Source organism: Callorhinchus milii, unplaced genomic scaffold (genome assembly GCF_018977255.1).
Source record: "Callorhinchus milii isolate IMCB2004 unplaced genomic scaffold, IMCB_Cmil_1.0 Scaffold1, whole genome shotgun sequence".
NCBI lineage: Eukaryota > Metazoa > Chordata > Chondrichthyes > Chimaeriformes > Callorhinchidae > Callorhinchus > Callorhinchus milii.
In genome coordinates, this window is record NW_024704742.1 from 86,959,799 (window position 1) to 86,973,915 (window position 14,117).

Below are 14,117 nucleotides of genomic sequence, written 5' to 3' on the forward strand. Positions count from 1 at the left end.
CTCCCCCCCCCCTGGCTCGGTCCCGGGATCCCTTACTGTGAAGCGCTCTGAGATGCCGTACGGTGTGGAGGGTGCTATATAAATCCAAGTTGTTGTTGTTGACAGTGTACAGCATTTCAGACCCGAGCTGAGGTCAGGGGGAGGGGAAAAGTTTCCGACTTCAAAGTTGCACACTCAGGAAAACAACTTTCTGTGAGACAATCTCCTGAAACATCAGTTCACATCTCGTAGTGTAATTAGCTGAAGCTCAGAAACTGCGTCCTGTACTTGTGCTTAGGAAGACTAAGCAAGAGATTTGTGTAGCACTGATCGACGTTATAAGAGAATCATTCATCAGATTTAAAATGGAAGATTGCCTGTAAAATAAAAACAATGGGGTCGAACTTGTCTGACAACGCTCATCAACTTTTGTAAGGAAGTGGCATCCCAAATAGACCTTGGGAAGCCATATCATTTGGTGCACTTAAACTTCCAAAAATGTATTTGACAAAGTACAAGTATCACACGAGACTCCTTCACAATCTGATACCACTGGATATCAAGGGCAAAATATTGGCAGAGAGAGAAAGGCAGAGGGTAGTTGTTCAGGGAGCTATATCAAAATGGTGTTGGGGTGGGGGGGAGAGAAAAAGAGTTGGCAGGGTACCTTAAGGATCTGTACTGGAATCCCTACTGTTCATTGTATATACCAGGAATAGAGAAATTTATATCAAAATTTGCAGATGACACAAAGTTAAGAGGCACAATAAATTGTATAGAAGGGAACAGGTTGTTACAAAAGGATTTAAACAGATTAAGTGAGTGGGCAAAACTGTGTCAAATGGACTTTAATGTGGGGAAGTGTGAGGTCATCCACTGTGGATCCAAAAACAGCAAAAGAGAATATTTTCGAAATGGTGAGAAACTAAGAACTGTGGAAGAGCAAAGGGATTTGGGTATCAACATACACATATCACTAAAAACAAACTCACTCATAAAAAGTTATCAAAATGGTTACCAGGAAGAGTGGTTGAGGTCAAGACACTGGATTCGTTTAAAAACAGCTTGATGCTATGGTGGGAGGACGGTAGCATGGCATTTTTGTGAGGATGAGATCAGATGGGCCAAAGGACCTTCTTTATCCAAACTTTTCGGGAACAGACTAGCAAAATATTCTTTCTCCAGTGTAGATCTTTAGTGACTGGTTGCAGTAAAATTGCAATTTTGCAATTTTAAAAACAATGATTTCTTCAATATACCGATAGCACAAATTCAGCAGAAGGGTGGAGTGGTAGTATTTAAACTGTTAATCTGTAAAATTGTATTTGAAGCTCCAAATCAACTCGGTAGGGAAATACAGATAAAATATCACTTACCCGCACGTGACAGTGATTTGTAGCTGTGCCAACCGTGTCTTTAGTGATCAAACCTATAAATTTAAAAGAGGGGAAGAAAAGATAAATAATTAATTCTGATTTTTCAATATTTGTCCTGCCTATAAAACAGTTAATAAAACTGGAGCAATACTTTTGCATTTAGCTTCCAAAATCTTTTAAATTTATCATTTCTAGAGAACAGACTATTTTTCCATGATGGCATACTCTACATTTGGTTAAGGGCACTCCCAGGCCAGGTATAGTCTTGCCAGTTACACAGTGAAATTCCAACTAATCTGTCTCAAATCCTAATTTCAGTACAACACTCTTTCGCTCTTTACTTACACATCACAGGAGTCCTGTAGCTCAGTGGTTAGAGCACTCGCTTTGTAAGCGAGAGACCTGAGTTCAATTCCAGGCAGGTCAGGGCGAAACCTTGGGCAAGTTTCCTTACTCCAGACGCCAGATAATAATCCCTCCAAAACCAAAAATAATAATAAATTGGTCATTTTCAATCCACGACTGTTTGTGGGACATTGCTGTGCGCAATTGGCTGCCGCGTTCGCCCACAAATATACAGTCAATTCACTTTACAGTGTGTTCTGTGAAGCGCTTTGGGACGTCCTCCCGACGTGAAAAGCGCTATATCAAATGCAAGGATTATTATTATTATTATTATCATCCTTCTTGCTCTCTAAAATAGATAATAATCCTTGAATTTAATACAGTTCCTTATCACGTCATTGAGACGTCTCAAAGCACTTCACAGAATATAAGAGATGCAAGACGAAAGAAGACCAAGGTCCATCTAGTTTGCCTTCCACCTTCCTGGCGGTTGCATGAATATATGCCCAAACTATCTATGTACTATAAGAAAGTAAACTTGGAACAGCCATCTCAAACAATTAACAATAGTTTGCTTTGACCAACCACAAAGTCAAAATTACCGTCCCCCCCACCACCCCAAGAAAACACAAGCAATATTTTATTGTAATGCCATTTTTGATGATTGTTATAATATATACTGTAAAGGAATTGATTGTATATTTTGTGGGTGAAATGTGGCAGCCAATTGCCCAAAGGTCGTTGATTGAGTAACCAAATTAATACAATTTTTTTGGGAAGGGATTATTACCCCCAGACATGATCCATTCATTCAACTAACAACCGGGTTCCTACTTACTCTGACTTAAAAAAAATGACTTCTTTGAGTGTCCCTATGGTCACCTCCCTTCCCCCCTCACAATTCTTGGTGCACTTTATAGGTGTAAACTCTGAGCCATTACCATATGTAAAGGGCATTGCATAAATGCAAGTTGTTGTAATAATCTATTTACATAAGAAAGTAAACTAGGAACAGACACTCGAGTGCTTGTTGTAAAAATAATAATAATAATCCTTGCATTGGATATAGCCCTTTTCACGTCTTCTCGACATCTCAAAGCGCTTCACAGAATATGCTGTAAAGGGAATTGACTGTATATTTGTGGGCGAAACGCGGCAGCTAATTGCGCAACGCAGTGTCCCACAAACAGTCGTGGATTGAAAATGACCAATTTATTATTGTTTTGTTTTGGGGGATTATTATTAGGCGTGTGGAGTAAGGAAACTTGCCTAAGGTTTCGCCCTGACCTGCCTGGAATTGAACCCAGGTCTCTCGCTTGCCAGACGAGTGCTCTAACCACTGAGCTACAGGACTCCAAAAATCCAGGGGAATATTTAGGTAACGAACCCAGAAGATTGGGTTACAAGAAAGGTCACATTATATGCAAAACATGAAAAAAAACATCTGATTTATGGTCAGTCAGGTTACCACTAGCGAAGCTTCCCACAAGTTGCATGATCATGAGCTATGCAAAGCTGCAATGCGCAAATAGAAACAACCAGGAAATTGGCCAGATGTTTAGCATAGTAAGCTGGCTAGCCAGCAGCAAAGCCAGGTGTACTGAACTTCCGGCTAGAGCAGGCCACAGCACACCAGCACCATAGCGGATGAAAGGGTGGGGGAGAAGAGAGTTTGAGCGAGTTATTACACACACCTACACATACACACTCAACTCAGCTTTGGACCTTCAAAAAAAACAACATGAAACACAGCCACCTCGAATATTTAACAATAGTTTGCTTTGACTAACCACAAAGTCAAAATTACCTCCCCCAACACCCGCCCAAGAAAACACAAGCAATTTTTTTATTGTAATGCCATTTTTGATGATTGTTAATGGAATGTTTTTCCACCAACATTAAAAAACACCTCATTTCAATGTATAAAATATGGCCTCCCTGTGTTGGTATACTGAAATATGCAACAATTTGCACTGATATAGATCTTTCACATAAGGAGAATGTCTTAAAGCCCAAGACTCAATGACTGAAGAGGAACCCAAAGTGGAAGGGAGATGGGAGAGGTAGTGTTGGCAGCCAAAAGAGCAGTCAAGGAGATATATTTCTAGTTGAAGGAGTGAGGTGGAGGGATGGGAAGAGAGTCTTGGAGGACAGGAGCAAACGGACTGAATGTTCATCTGCTGATGTTGGAGGGGAGGGCATGAAGTAGGACAGAGTGGGATAGATAAGATTCAAGCGTTTTGTGACGCTAACCCATGTGGAGGGCGCTAAATTAATGCAAGTTGTTGTTGAGTTGGAGGTGCAATGAGAATGGTCTGGGGAGTAGATTACAACAACAATTTGTATTTATATAGCGCCCTTCACATGGGGTAGCGTCCTTGAGCGCTTGATAGGATCCTGGAGATTGGTAGTAAATTTACGTTGAGTTTTTAAAAGTTCGTAAATTTTATTTTCCATTAACAATTTGTTCTCAGAACAACTGGAAATTGAAATACCTGTTGGGTTTGATATACGTTTCTTATTTTTAATTTACGAGTTGTGTAGGAGTTCGCACAAGACAATTGCTAGAGATTTGGCACAATTTCTGACAATGTTTATCACTTTCAAATGGTGATGGATAAACCAGTTAAACTCCATTCACGCTTGGCTAATTGGGCTGCAGGGGACAACTCCAAGGTCTAACAATTTAGCAATTGCAAAGATGCTCAAGTGACAGAGAGCAATACATGGGTGTCACATTCATGACAACAGGCAATCCTCCATTCTTGTTTTCTCTCTCTCTCACTTACATTTTACTGATACCACAATAATAATATTTGTATTTGATATAGTGCCTTAACACGGTCATCAAAACATCTCAAACTGCTTCACAGGATTCACTGTAAAGTGTAGTGGCTGCATTTTGTCAGAGACCACGGTAGCCAATTTGCACACAGCAACATCCCACAAACTGCCATGGAGTAAGTTAACAATTGTTATCATCTGGAGGATTGTTGGACAAGACACCCTTCTCTTTTTGAACAGTGCCAGGGGATCTTAAAGTCCACATGAACAGGCAGACAGGACTTGGTTTAAACGTCTCATATGAAGGATGGCTACTCCAATAATCCCAATAGATATATTGATGTGACAGCCTAAACTGTGTAAATTCCGGTGTTGGGTGTGATCCACAACCCTCTGATTCAGAGGCAAGAGTGCTACTAACTGAACCAGGCTGACACAGTCATAACAAGTGTCGCAAAACACTGCTGAGAGGTTTCAATTGATTTGGCACTTGAAAAGAAAGCAGCACCAATGTGATCTCTAAGATTGATTTCAAATTTCTGAATTAACAAAATGTGAATGTCAAAGTTCCGTTACATAAAAGTGGGATTAGAAACGATGACTGCAAAAACACGATATTTTAAATTGTATGCTAATGTCCAATTAAACCTCTTTCAATGGTACAGCTTCAATCACACTTTTCTAGATTTACACAAGAATCACTGGCTTTGCTGGGCCATATTACAGATGCTCATCAGGTACAATAGCCCTTTCAGTTCAAAAAGAGGCAGCTGTGGATTTAGAGCTCATCAGAAAGCAATGTGAAGGTTAATGAAATTGCATTGAGGTTGTTCGTTTAATTGCTTCACAATTTGAAAGAAATACTGTTATTTTAAATACACGGGGGGAAAAAATGGCACTGCTTATATTAAATTCTCCATCGGCGAATTATTTGTCCATTTGAATTTGTATATGGAACCATGCAGCAATATCGCCCTCTCACCTTCACCCCATCTTCTTAGCACATTCTTTAATGGATCTCTGTTCAGACAAGTTTGCTCTACTTTTCTTGCCGAGCTCAAGCGATGCATGCTTCATCTGAACGTGAGGTAAATTCTCTCCAAAGGAACTAATGTGCACTTGTTCTTGAATTTGTTCAAACTAAAATCAATCTGTTCATGTACAAATTAAACCAATTTGTGTACCCAATTGGCCTTGTTCCTTTCTAGATCATGATATTTCATTTAAATATTATAATGCTGTAGACAATTTCATAGTGCACTCAGATTCTGGATGAGCCTATCCCATATATAATATCTGTTGCTCACCTCAGTTATCCTCTATCCTCCTCTATGAATTAAAAGTGCTCCTATACAAAATGAAATCATAAAAGTGCTGTCTGAGATGGAAACAATTAAGTGACTGACAATTACTTAGCCTTATTAGATTCAGATTCACCAGTGAATCACCCTAATGCATCACTCTAAGCCCTCAGTGGGAATCCTCATCAAGAAAAACAGAGTGATCTCAGCTGGAAAGTTTTACATCTAATTCTGACACTTCTGAGATCACAAAATGCCATCCCAACACTGTAAAGCTGCTTAGTAATAACAATAATCCTTGCATTTGATGTAGTGCCTTATCACATCGTTGAAGGGTCTCAAAGTGCTTCACAGAATATACTGTAAAGTGGATTGACTGTGTTTGTGGGTGAAACAATTTAACCTTGTCTAAAACCTGTTTACATGAATGTAATTTGTTGTTGTTTTTGTTTAACCCCGTCCCTAAAATCTGAAGCACCCAACATTAAGTGCACTTTGAGCTGCCCATCTTGGATTAGATGTGTTGTCTGCAGATGTTATCTTCGATATACTGTACATTTCATGGACACAAGCTTTCCATGCTGTTAATCCTTTTTCTAAAATGAGTGTTCCAAAATCCTTCAATGCTTAAAATAGACGAGTTACAGAAAATTCTCTACATATTTTCACAGCAAGCTGAAAATAAACAGAGAAGGGAGCATCTCCCACTGAGCCAGCCAACAATACCCCAGATAAAAATTGGTTATTCACTTCATGAGTAGTGTGGGATATTGCTATGTGCAAATTGACTACAGTATTTACTTACAAAACACAGTCACTACAATTCACAATAACAGTGCTGTGAAATGCTCGAGACATTTTGACGTTAGGAATAATGCGCTATATCAAATACAAGATTTATTATTTTGTTTAAATGCCTCAAGATTTTCGTAATTTGTTACATTTGATTAGTCAAAATGAAATGCTATTGAGGTCAGAGATTACCACAGGTTGCTCACTAGGTGATGCCAATAAATGTTCTACAATCTATTCCCACAATCTCATTATGTACTTTATGCTTCTGATTTATATGAACACAAACCCAGCAAGTAATGTGAATGCTTCAGAAGTTGTAGTAGATTTGCTGTGCGTAGCCTTTAATGCTGATCTCAGTTCTTGCAAATTAGAATGGATTTAGAAGGTTATCATTTATTCTTTAATTACTCAAATTACAGTGAACTCCTGATAACTCAACTGTGGCTTAATTGTACGGCTACTTAAATCATCATGCTGTCAATATCCCAACTGCATTATTTATGTATTTATACATATGCCTAACTCACCATTCTGGATAACCTGTCACGGAGCCCTTTTCCCTTAGCGATGAGTTAGCAGGAATTTACTGTATTTGTGTCCTCTTCTCATTAATAATGGATTTACCATCATTCTGTACATCAGAATTATCGTAGCATACAGAAGTGGCAAAGCCATCTTAAAGACTGGAACAGCTTACAGTATCTGCTGTGCAATGAGTACTTAAAAATAATGCTCTTTTAGCTTGAAGGCAATTTAGATAGACCAATGCTTCAAATTACTTTGGCAATTGCAAATAGACCATTAACAGGCTGCAAGCATGCCCTGGCAAGACCATTATAATATGAGTAGATATACTGTATATAAAAGCCACCTTGCCTGTTCTGCTGTGTATTCATTTAAAATTCCTCCTCCGTAAGGCTTGGACACATCTTGTTTCAAAACGGCACAAATTCGAATCTGGTATCCCAATCTTAAAATCACAACCCTTGTAACCTTACTACACAGCACTTCCTATTCTTTTTATATTATATCAGGATTAGGCTGTCAGCGCTAATCATCAAAAAGTCCAGAGTATGTCAGAGTGGTGAATGTCACGAAAGATTCTGTGGAATGCGCAACAAATATTTCAACAGAAGCTAATTACTCCTAACAAAACGCACAATACTGTTGGCTAACAAAACACACCAACAAACCACCCTGAAATGGCATTCAAAGTTCAATCATGTATATTATTACTACAGGATTGTTAGCTCTGTCACATTTTTAAGCAACAATTCCAGCACTTGCCTGCAGCACTTATAATTAATGCTAGGATTCATATTTTCATGTTTGGATTAAGTCAATTCAGTCGGTGATGGGGGGGGGAGAAAGGAGTTGGCATTTGATGTTCTGTGTGAACCATTCAAATACTAATCTTTTTAAATTCAACAATTTGAAGAAATACTTTGTACTCATTACATAGAATTCGAGTCGATTTACTACAAAAACAATATCCTTAAAAGTAAATGTATAAAAATAATCATTGCATTTCATATAACTCCTTTTCACAATGTTGAGCCATCTCAAAGCACTTCACAGAATACACTTTAAAGTTAATTAACTGTTTAGTTTGTGGGCGAAAAGTGGCAGCCAACTGTTAACAGTGGTGTCCCACAAACAGTCAAAGATTGAATGACAATTTTTTTAAAAAAATACATCATTATTTAATATTATCACATGTTGTGCTGTAGTGACAACATGCTGCAGTAAAAGGGAGAACTTAAAAAAAAGTTTCAAGTCCAATCCAAGTTATAAATATTTTCTGCCAAATATTACAAATTCAGCAGTGTGGAAATTCACTGATGCTGCAAAGAGTCCTGTATCAAGTGAACTGCAAAGACAGCAGCACTGTGTGCAATATAAGCACAAGATCTGCAAGTGACATGTTTTCTGTGGATTGTGGGAAGCTACAATAATGATGAGGAAGTCCTGATAATGATCACTGTAGGCACTACTTGGATCCATTACACTTCAAAGATTCTAAAAGAATGATTGTTACAGTTCTTGGCTGTTAGCATAAATACCTTATATTTTATACTTCCTGGAATGACACTCCAGACATTGCCAACATGAAGTTCAACTAAAATACTCGGGATCCACACCTGTATTCAGAAAAAACTATTTTTACTTGCTTTTTCCTCTTCTCCCCCTTATACACCAATTTTATCTCATCGGGAAATCTTTTTAAAAAATAAATAATAATCCTTGCATTTGATATAGCGCTTTTCACGTTGGGAGGACGTCCCAAAGCGCTTCACAGAACACACTGTAAAGTGAATTGACTGTATATTTGTGGGCGAACGCGACAGCCAATTGCGCACAGCAATGTCCCACAAACAGTCGTAGATTGAAAATCACCAATTTATTATTGTTTTTGGTTTTGGAGGGATTATTATTAGACGTGTGGAGTAAGGAAACTTGCCCAAGGTTTCGCCCTGCCTGGAATTGAACTCAGGTCTCTCGCTTACAAAGCGAGTGCTCTAACCACTGAGCTACAGGACTCCACAAAGTTGATTTGCTATGAACTTTCTTTGGATGCCCTTCTCTTTTTGCCTAGTGACGTGAGATCTTTAACCCCCATCTGACCAGGCAAATGGGAGCTTAATTTAACATTTCTGTTGGATACTAATTAATATATAAGGAACAATTGCCTATGACCAATGGAAGGAAATCAGGAGGGATAGAAAAGCAGGCAGCAGAGCGAACTGAGTAGAGGGTGTTTGGTGTGACTGTTGGATTGTGTAACTGGAGACCTAAAATAAAAAAGTGTTCTACACATTGTTTGTTGAGAACGTGATAGTCTCATGCAAAGAATGGCATCTGACTATAACACCATATTGGAGTGTCAGCCTGGATTAAGGGAGTTTGAAATCCCAACATGGGGTGAGAATCCACATCTTCTGAGTCAGAGGCAAGAGTGCTACCAAATTGAGCTAGGCTGACGCACAATGTAGGATAGGGTATCTTACATTCAACAAATGAAGTGCAGGACAAAATGTACGAAATGAGTCTGACTTGCTTATCCTCAATCAATACAGCCGCTACAAAAGCAAAAGTGCCAAGTGGCTGATTTTCTTCAAACTTCAAAACCAGGAAGAAGGAACCAACAATGCACCATTTCTAGTTACAAAAATGTAACACTTGAAATTTGATACAACATCTATAATGTTGAAATATCTCAAATTGTTTCATAGACACTTGCTGTCAAGTGTAGAAACCATTTGTAGGCAAGCGCTACAGCTAATTTGCACATGCCAAGCACACAGCCTTGAAGTGAATGACCAATTTATCAGGACGACTGTGGTCCAGGAACAGCAGCTTGCATTGATGAAACACTTTTGACGTAAAAAGAACATCTTAAGGTGTTTAACAAATGTAGTACTACAAATGATATGGAGCAGCGAAATAGATTTAAAGATATTGAACCAAAAGTCACAGTCAAAGAGACGCAACTTATAGGCTACGTTTGAAGTCAGGGAGAGGGGTAGCAAAGATATAGACAGAATGGTAAAATGGACAGACACATGGCAGATGAAATTCACTGTAGAGAAATGCGAAGTAATGCATTTTGGTAGAAAGAATGAGGGGAGGCAATACACGCTAGGTAATACAATCTTAAAGGGGGTAAAAGAACAGAGAGACCTAGGGGTGCAGGTAAATGAATCCTTGAAGGTGGCAGGACAGGTAGATAAGGCTGCAAAAAGGGCAAATGGGATTCTAGGCTTTATAAAAAGGGACATAGAGTACAAGAGTCAGGAGGTTATGGTTAACTATATAAAACACTTGTTAGGCCACAGTTAGAATACTGCGCCCAGTTCTGGGCACTACACTATAGGAAGGATGTTAAGGCATTGGAAAGAGTACGTAGGAGATTTACGAGGATGGTACCAGGAATGAGGGACCTTGATTATGAGGAAAGGTTAGAGAGGCTGGGATTATTCTCATTGGAGCAGAGAAGGTTACGAGGAGACCTAATAGAGGTCTTCAAAATCATGAGGGGATTTGATAGGTTGGAAAGGGAAAAACTGTTTCCACTGACTCGAGGTCACAGATTCAAAATAGTCTCTAAAAGAAGCAGAGGGGAGGGGAGAATTTTTTTTTCACTCAGCGAGTTGTTCGAATCTGGAACGCATTGCCTGAAAGAGTGGTCGAGGCCGATTCGATAACTACTTTTAAAAACGCAGTGGATGGGTATTTGAGGAGGACGGGTTTGCAGGGTTATGGGGAAAGGGCTGGGAAGTGGGATTGACATTAATTGCTCTATTCAAAGAGCCGGCACAGACTCGATGGACCGAATGGCCTCTTTTTGTGCTGTACAATTCTATGAAAGTGGGGTCCTGTAGTAAACACATGTTGCTGCTGTTTGAGGTGGAAGCGGAGGACCCACATGCTGTCCTTGTGGGGATGGAGTTGTAGAGGGACTGAACCTGTAGTTTACAGGAGAGGGAATATCCTGTAGTATATTGGTTAGTGCACTCGCCTCACAAGCGAGAGGACCCGGGTTCAATTTCTGGCCAGGGCAAAATCTGAGGCGAGTTTCTTTACCCTACAAGCCTCTGTATGTAATTTGTTGTTGTTTACCTAGCAATAAGTAGGAATCCTGTTATTAGTTGATTGGCGGATTGGTTTCCGGACATAATAATCCTTTAAAAAATAATAATAATTTGGTGACTCAATCCACGACTGTTTGTGGGACACTACTGTGCGCAATTGCCTGCTTTTTTTCACCCACAAAATGTACATTCAATTCAATTGACAATATATTTTGGGAAGAGTTTTGAGATGTCTCAACGAGGTGAAAAGGCGATAAATGAAATGCAAGGATTATTATAAGTAACATGGCTTTGGATATTAGGGGCATAGCCGCTGAAGATTCCATCATAGGTGGAGAAATCATAGAAATTTACAGTAAAGAATGAGGCCATTCAGCCCATCAAATCTCCACCAGCGCTTGGAACAAAGTGTCCATTCAATCCCACAACCCTGCCATAACCCCAAACCCCTGCCATAACCCCAATCCCCTTCAAGGGAGTGGGGGAGGGATCAACAGACTAGAGTCATAAGGACAAGTGGGTACTGGCAGGAAAAATATTGCATTGAATACAGAACAAAAGCATGGAGAGATTTGAAGATAAGGATCTTAAAATTCAGTCCTTTGAGCTACTTGTGCCCAAGTAGCTCAGGAAGGGTGGGAGGGAGAGAGCTCAGGCTGTATAGTTCCGGATCTGATAAAGCATTTGGAAAATAGAGCTGTGGAGGCCAGCAAAGGAGAACATTGGGAAATCTTGAACAGAATGCCCCAGTAGACAGTTGCTTCAAGTGCCACCTAAAGTATTGGTTGAGGAACATGGATACGACTGTGGCAGAATATGTTTGAACCTTACCTCCAGCTGCCACTTGGAAATAAGCATGCTATACTTTATCAATTTAGTAATACAATGATTTTACCTAAACCTCAATTTGCGTAGCAATGATTAGTCTTGATCATTCCTATATTATTATAACAATCCTAACAGCTTTCATGTTGGGAGGATGTCTCAAAGATCTTCAAAGGATTTACTGTAAAGTATTTTGACTGAATTATAATATGGTTAATTTTGAGCCATTTCTTCTACGCCTATACCAAAATACTTAAACTAACCCCCCAACTGCAGCACTTCAAAGAGTTCGGTCTTGCAAAGCACCAGACAATTACAACTCTGACCTGAGCATTCAAGCTCCTGTTTCTGCCAGTGGTAAATCAAACCTACAAGACCCACTTCTGATCATTGAAAAAGTCTTAATATTTATTTAAGTCATGAATTTTTCTTGCCAAGGCCTCGTTTTTGAAAGTCTACTCAATCCTCAAAAGCGTCCTCCCTCACCAGGTTTTCAGAATAACCTACTCCTGGTCGAGTTGTGATCACCTACAATCAAGCTAAAGTAATAACAATGATCAAAGCACGCACAAAACTCATTTACACAACCCAAATTGCAGCAATTAGTCCCAGATGGAGTATCTTTAAAACTCAATTTCACTGTTCCTGAGCTATTTGCTGCCAATGATCTCAGACGATCTCTGCTTTCCAAGAACAGCTTTTGCTGATGTTAAACAATGGGGAAAATGGTTTTCATAGGAAATCTTCAAATTGACACCCTTTGATACAGTGCTGCCTTGCTTATAGCGCTGATTTACTGTGGGGGCTCCGCCAACTATACTATAAATGGAGTAATCCAGCTTTGGTGTTGATAGGCTGATTTAGTATGCTAAAAATGGCCAATTTCTATGTTATCAGATTGCTGTTGACATCAATTCCTGTGCACTGTATGCATGTGCACTAGAGCCTTGGGACGTCCTCCTGACATGAAAGGCGCTATACAAATGAAAATTTGTTGTTGTGCAATCAATTAGCATTATAACTCATTTTCTGCTTGTTGTGACTTAAGAGGGCTGCCCAAGACTGACAAGACAGGGTAGAGGAGAGTGATTCCCAGTACTGGAGCACGTAATAGAGGGATGAGCTACAAGGAATGAGACAAGCTAGGGCTCTTCAGTCTTGGAAAGAGATGATCCAAGGGACCTAACAGGTTTACAAGATTTTAAAAGGAATTGAGAAACCCAGAGCAGTACCTGGCTCAGGCTGAATCTTTTGAAACTACTTGAAGCATCTAATGGGCCAAGAAATGGAAAATATAAAAAAAAATCATTGAAAAATCTTAACTAATGGAGACACATCTGAAGACATAAAAATGGGGAAAGCAGCAATGAGACTTTTCAGTATTTAGTTTACTTTAACACATTCTGAATTTTTTTTCCAAAATATTAAATTTTTGTTAGGAAATATACATAAATAGATTACTTCCACACAGCACATGTTTTGATTCACATGAATGTTACTTTATGTCAACAACAACAATTTGCATTTATATAGTCCACCTTACACAGGGTAGAGTGCCAGAGTACAATAAAATAATCCACTCAAACAGACGTGTGGCAACCCTAGTTGTGAGCGGGGAGTTTAATCTCTGACCGATTAGGCTGTAAATGCCACCCTTTTCTGTAACTGCTGTAAATGTCGAAACCTCCCCGCCTCTCCCTAAATTCTTATCATTTAGCCTCAATTTACCGGCAACTCAACTGCTATGCAAATAAGCTCCGACAAACAGCGTACATGATGCATTAGAAGCACAAAACTGCATCAGGGGCCCTGATTTCATATCTGCGTGGAAATTAAGCAGCTATTTGGAATACCATCGTTACGATAAAAGCTTCAGCTTTATAGATTTGGTCCATTTTCCTTTGTATACACTGGTTATCTCTGCCTTCACATCTTTGATAATTGTAACAAATGCAAAGCTGCCCCAATGTTTTTTCAGTTGTGTTCCTAAGATTGCATGAGCAACATTCTGCGCAATGGAAAATTTGCATCATCCAAGTAGCAGCAGGTTAATCGTCAAACATGACTGACAACAGAAAACACTCTTTTTTTAAAAAAAAGTTAAATGAAATACAGTAAAA

At 39.2% G+C, this 14,117-nt stretch overlaps 1 protein-coding gene and 1 non-coding gene across 5 annotated transcripts in view; both read right to left on the minus strand.

Moving 5' to 3' along the window:
* pip5k1bb (phosphatidylinositol-4-phosphate 5-kinase, type I, beta b) overlaps positions 1 to 14,117 on the minus strand; it is a 125,920-nt gene that overhangs the window by 77,574 nt on the left and 34,229 nt on the right. For all 4 annotated transcript variants that reach the window (XM_042332817.1, XM_042332812.1, XM_042332819.1 and 1 more), the window contains exon 3: positions 1,356 to 1,408. The gene's annotated coding sequence lies outside the window, so the exon portion shown is untranslated. The remainder of the gene's footprint in view (positions 1 to 1,355; positions 1,409 to 14,117) is intronic.
* On the minus strand, positions 9,050 to 9,121 carry trnat-ugu. The gene has a single exon. It is a non-coding gene; the product is annotated as a tRNA-Thr (tRNA).